Here is a 6,193-nt window from a genome sequence, read left to right as displayed (position 1 = left end):
ATGAATAATTTCAGAAACGATGTTTAATAGAGGAGAGGAAAAGTCATGGAATATGGAATACCTAAGATTTAGCTCTGTCTTTCATGCAGCCTTCACATGGAAATACACAGGATTAAAGGATTTCACCATTAACACCTCATTACCATTAGTTATAGATTGTGCTGAAAATGATTTTGTGAATTAATATGTAAAACCATTAGGGTTGTTTTTAAAAAAATATAAATTTTAGTCCATAATACATATACTTTCTTCTCTCTATATAGGCAAAGCATTTAGGTATTATATTTGAAATTAATTATTGCCACAACAAGCATTGTTGCTTCTAGTAAAATAGAAGAGAATAATTTTTAAAATTGGTCTTAGATTAAGGTCCTTGATAATTTTGTTGAGGTCCTTGAAAAGACCTGGAAAGGCCTTGAATTTCAATCTCATCATAGAGTGGGAACCCTGCATACAAACCACAGAAAAAAGTTGTTGAATTTTTATTTAACTATGGAGTAACTATGTTAAACTGAATGGGGAATGAATAATTTTATAGGTCCAGGATATAGTACAATTCATAGGTTAAGTAATTGTACTCTTGCTTAAAATAGCAATAAAGGAATTACAATTTTGTTATAGTAAATCTTGAACTTGTAGGGTTCAAAGCATGATTTTTTTATTTTTTATTTATTTTGGAAAAAAAACTTTTCAGGACAATGGGACAAGTTACAGAAACTAAAAGAAACTTTAAAACATAAATAATTTGTTTTGAATTTTTATCAAAGTTTTTGAATTGACTTTAGAAACAGTTATGCTAAAAGAATAAATAAGTAGTATTTATACACATATTGCAATTTAATATTGGTCTGAATGTTAAAATTCAATTTTAAGGTGAAATTTATTTGTTATTAGAAATTTCATGTTCATATATATATATATTTTCATCCAGACAATTTTGTTTGTACAATATTTCTATGTTAATTTAAAATAATTTATTCTTAAACATTTTGTTAACTTAGGCTTTTCTGAACTGATATTTTCTTTTAAAATTATTGTGGTAAAACCAGTAATAATTTTAAATGTCATTTTTGGCATCAAAGAAATGGATTGTTCTCTGATTAATACTTTATAACACTTTCAGAATATAAATTGAAAATATAAATTTAAAAATTTGATATGAAATCACATTGATTTAAAGAGGTAGTTATTTAAATTATGACCTAATACATTTATTTTAGTCTGTGCTTAATATTCTAACTAAAATATTTATCATTTTAATAAAGCATTGTTATCTTAATACGTGCTTCTTCTGAAATTCTGTTAGATTATTTAATTTTAAATATCTATTTTGATTTTTTAGTATTCTATGTAAACTTAGTGATATGAATTGCTCAAATCCAAAAGGATCTTAACAATTCATGAGTATCTGCGAACATTAATTTAAAATATGTGAAGAAACTACAAATATTTATTTTAAAACCATTTGAATTTATATTTTATTAAAATTTTATACATTAATTTTCTATTACAGTTTATTAATTTTTAAGTTGAGTGCAGTAAATTAAGTTTTAAGTTATGAAATATAGTAGAGAAGTTGAACTTATAGGTAATCTTTCCCATTTTGGATATAATTTGTATTCATATTTTTCTTCTCCCTATAATCTTTTCTTACTTGGCGTTATAGTGCTGAAGCTGGACTTAGCGACAGGATAATATTTCCCATTTCGGAGATTCCATGATAGACATCGCAACAACAAAAAATTATATTTAATAATATCCCACCACTAACAAATTTCTCAGTTTTTTTATCAACTATTTTAGTTATTAAATCAAAAATTTTAGTTTTTAAGTATTTGTAATAATAATTAAGAAAAAGTTTATTGAAATTTTAAAATAGTTTTTATTAGTAACATCAATCACATTCTCTATTTCCCTCTTTCCATGCGTCTTTTCATATGTACTTTCAATGTTTCCTGTTAATTTGAAGTTTTGTTTAAATAAATTTAGTAAAAACAGTCCCATTATTACAGATGGAAGGAAATTTTGAAAATAAAACTAATGTAATATCAGTCACACTATATAGTTTTGTTCTAAATGAAGTATTTATGATGTTTTTCTTTTTTTTTCTGTAATCTTTTGTTCTGAGAAGTGCCAACCGTTATGATTTATCCTTAATTATTATGATTTCATAGATAAGATTTTGTTCTTACAGTTGAGTATTAAAAATTATGGTTTTAGAGAATTCCCATAGAATATGTATAAATAAAATTTTTTCTTTCCTTAACTACCAATGCTTCTGAAATTTTTTTGTTTGCAACTTATCTACAATAATTGTTTTTACTGTATTAAAAATAAGAAATGAGACAATTATTTGATAGGAACGCCAAATAAAAAGAAGAAAGAAATCCAACCCACTAACTTAATTTTCTCTCCTTACAGAAAAGTAATTCGAACGTAAACTTAAGCGTGAAATGCTGTTAGCAGAAATTTTTAGTGGTTCGTATTCAGAATGATAAACGGGCTGATTCTAATTTAATCAAAAACTAGAACATTGATTCCATATAATCAATTTTTATCATTTTTAAATGAAATATTCAGTGTTGTATAAATTTTGATTTAGTACCTTTTTTAAGTGTTACTTATTTTTTATTTTATAGTAAACTCCTGCATAATTTCATTTATATTATGTACCTATATAGAATTAAGTGATATATACACCTTAAAATTGTGCTGATTTGAATTCTGTAAGTGTTAATTGAATGTGTTCTACTTCTGATAGCTCATGTAGCTAGTTTGGAAAGTTGGCACCTTGGTGTTGAAAATTTCAAAGTTAAAAAAAAAAAAGAACATCAGTTTTGATGAGATGTTCTTTTTTTTTTAAATTAAATAATTATACAGTACCGCTCAAAAGTATCAGTACACCTAGAAACTTATAAAAAAATGGCATAATTCAAAGTGTCATAACTTCTTTAAAAATGATCAAAAATGTTTCTGCTTTAGCTCATTTTGAAGCTTAAAATCTCTACTTTTATGTACTTTAATTGTTTTTAATTAATATATTTTGCAACTATGTACAATTACACTCTAAACAATCATAGAAAATTGTATTAATTTTTTGTGAAGTTTGACGCGATGTACGGGCACAAAGGGGTTAGATATTGTTAATTTTTATTATACCATTGAAAAATTTGGATTTTTAGCTTTCATTTAAAGAAAAAAAATTTCAAAAAAACATGTTTTTTGACGAAGTTATTGTCAAATAAAAGAAAAAGTTTTTTTTCAGAATTTAATGATTTTTCAGCAATTATAATGAATTCCGCACAGGAACTATTTAGGTTCGTCCTCCTACCTTTGGTCTTCGATCCATTAACCAGCATAAATCACATGTGGAAAGTCTTTCAAGAGCAGTGGCGCAAAATAGACAAGATAACATTAAAAAAGCTGATTGATCGGATGCCTCGAGTGTGTGCTGCAGTTATAAAAGCGTGGGGAGGATATTTTGAAGAAAGCAAAATATGATGTAAAATATTTTTTCATTATTACATTTTTGTTTTCAAATTTTTTCTGAGAAAAATACGAAAAAATAAATTTCAAAATATTAAATTGTAAACGTTGATTCTTATTTCATTATTATATTTTCCAAAAAAAAAATTTTAAATTGTTATAATAAATTATGAAATAATATTATCGAGAAAAATTAAATTTTAATTTATTTTAATTAAAAAAATTTCATATCATATTATAATTACACTAAAAATCATTATAATTGCTAAAAAATCATTAAATTCTGTAAAAAACCTTTTTTTTATTTGACAATAACTTCGTCAAAAACATGTTTTTTTTGGAATTTTTTTTTTCAATGAAAGCTAAAAGTCCAAATTTTTCAATGGTATAATAAAAAATAGCAATATCTAACCCCTTTGTGCCCGTACATCGCGTCAAACTGCACAAAAAATTAATACAATTTTCTATGATTGTTTAGAGTGTAATTGAACATAGTTGCACAATATATTAATTAAAAACAATTACAGTACATAAAAGTAGAGACTTTAAGCTTCTAAATGAGCTAAAGAAGAAGCATTTTTGATCATTTTTAAAGAAGTTATGACACTTTGAATTTTGCCATTTTTTTTATAAGTTTCTAGGTGTACTGATACTTTTGAGCGGTACTGTAGTTGAGAATTTGAAATTAGCAGGAAATACAATAACTTTCTTCTCATTTAAGATATTGATTAGTTTTGATGAGAATTTCTCTAATTTTGGTTGGGAATGGTGTGCATAAAGTCATAACCTTAATTTTAAAATAAAAACCCACAAATTTAATATGATACACTTTATTTACAATTTTGAAGTTAAATGCAAAGAATGGATATAGAGTTTTATACATAAAGCATTAGATAAGTATTTTCATAAATGCACGAAAACGAAAATAAGTCATACAAAATATTTAATGAAATATATACAGTAAAATAATAACATATAGAATGTTATTTTGTAGAGGAAACAAGTGACTCAATTTAATTCATGATGTTATTGTTTTGATTTTAAAAATCCTTCCTGCGAAGTAATTAAAAGTTAAATCCTTTATATTAATGTTTATCTCAATTCTGTTTTTTTTTTCTTGTGTGGTGATTTTCCAAAAGTATCTTTGCTAAAATGACATAAACATAAAACCTGATAAAGACCTAATTCTGAAATGATTTGACCCACTTACTACTGTAGCATGTTACAAGAAGTGTGTTACTTAGTGGAAGAATTTTCTTGTTACTTTAGCATGTTACAAGAAAATTCTTCCTCTATGCTTTTCAATTAACATGGATTTAATTATAGTGTTAATTTATTAGTGTTTTTGTATCACTGTCAATCTTAAACATAACCAGAAAGAAAAGACTTAAACTCATCTATTTGTTGATCTTGAAACAGTTGAGTTAGGAATGTATACTTGTAGATTATATATATATATATATATACAGAGATGCCAACTGCTCCGGACACGCCAAAATAATTAGAAAAACGGTAGATAACAACTAAGTAAATTTTGCAAATATTTGACTATTTTTGCTTGCTTTTCAAAAGATATAGTATGACATAAGTGTTATAAAGTGGTGAATTATGTAAGCCAACAAATTATTTAGAAATAGTGGTGGATAGAAATCTACTAAATTGAATTTATTAAACCATGAATCACAGTTGATAAACTACCACTTTAAAATATATATTTGCTGTCCGGAGCAAGTTGGCATCTCTGTATATATATTGTAATACACCTTTTAATGCCAAAATAATAGAATTTTTAATTTATTAATATATATTTTATATACAGTTATATTTTATAAAGTAAATGCGGTGCAACAGGAAATTAATTTTAAGCCTTGTTTACAGCATTTATTCATTACTATTTTAATACAAATTTAAAGATGCCAATTGTTAGTTATTTTATTATTAATTTCCTGAAGCAACTTAATTGAAAATTTTATAACATTTTGAGATGAGTTATTTATTTTTATATTCATGTATTTTTGAAAAAGAAAAGGAATATTAGATTTTGTATACATAGCATAGTTTAATGCTTTTAATAAGTAGTTTATTTATAGGGTTTTTGTTTTATAACATAAAGGGGAAAAAATAGATGCAGTAGTCTTGTGCTACATTGGGTGTTTTTGTAAAGGAAGGAAATAATAATGTGAGGTTTGCTTCATTCTTCATTGGGAACTTAAAATCTCTATTTTCACTAAGTTTCTAAATCAAGTACAATGTTAATTAACAGATGTCATTGCCGATTGACAAAACTATACAACAAAGTTTTCTTCTGCGTGTTAGACAATTGTAATGGAAAATATTTTCATGGATAATTGTTAATATTTAGCCTTTGATTATACTAAGTTGGTTTAGTAAATGATTTTTTTAAAACTTTGTTCATAGCTTCTATTGAGCGACTCCATTCTGTTGGCAAACTTAACTAAATTTGATGTGAGACTTGCTGGGAACTGGAAAAAGCATGATATATTTGAAAATGTAATGTAATTAAGGTTACGTAACGAAGATAAGATAAAAGCTTATTAGTTAGTATAAAATATTATAATAAAATTTTTTTTTTATGAAATTTAAAAAAAAAAATTTTTTTTTGGATGAAAGAGGAATGATCCGAGTTCCTTAATCACCAGTATTTTCTACATTTCACAGGGTGTATATCATTTTTAGAAAGTGCTTA

This window comes from Parasteatoda tepidariorum, chromosome 4, assembly GCF_982258835.1.
Source record: "Parasteatoda tepidariorum strain Cologne lab strain chromosome 4, Ptep-v5.0, whole genome shotgun sequence".
Taxonomy (NCBI): Eukaryota; Metazoa; Arthropoda; class Arachnida; order Araneae; family Theridiidae; genus Parasteatoda; species Parasteatoda tepidariorum.
The sequence above is the reverse complement of the archived record's forward strand: the minus strand, read 5'-3'. Positions refer to the sequence as shown.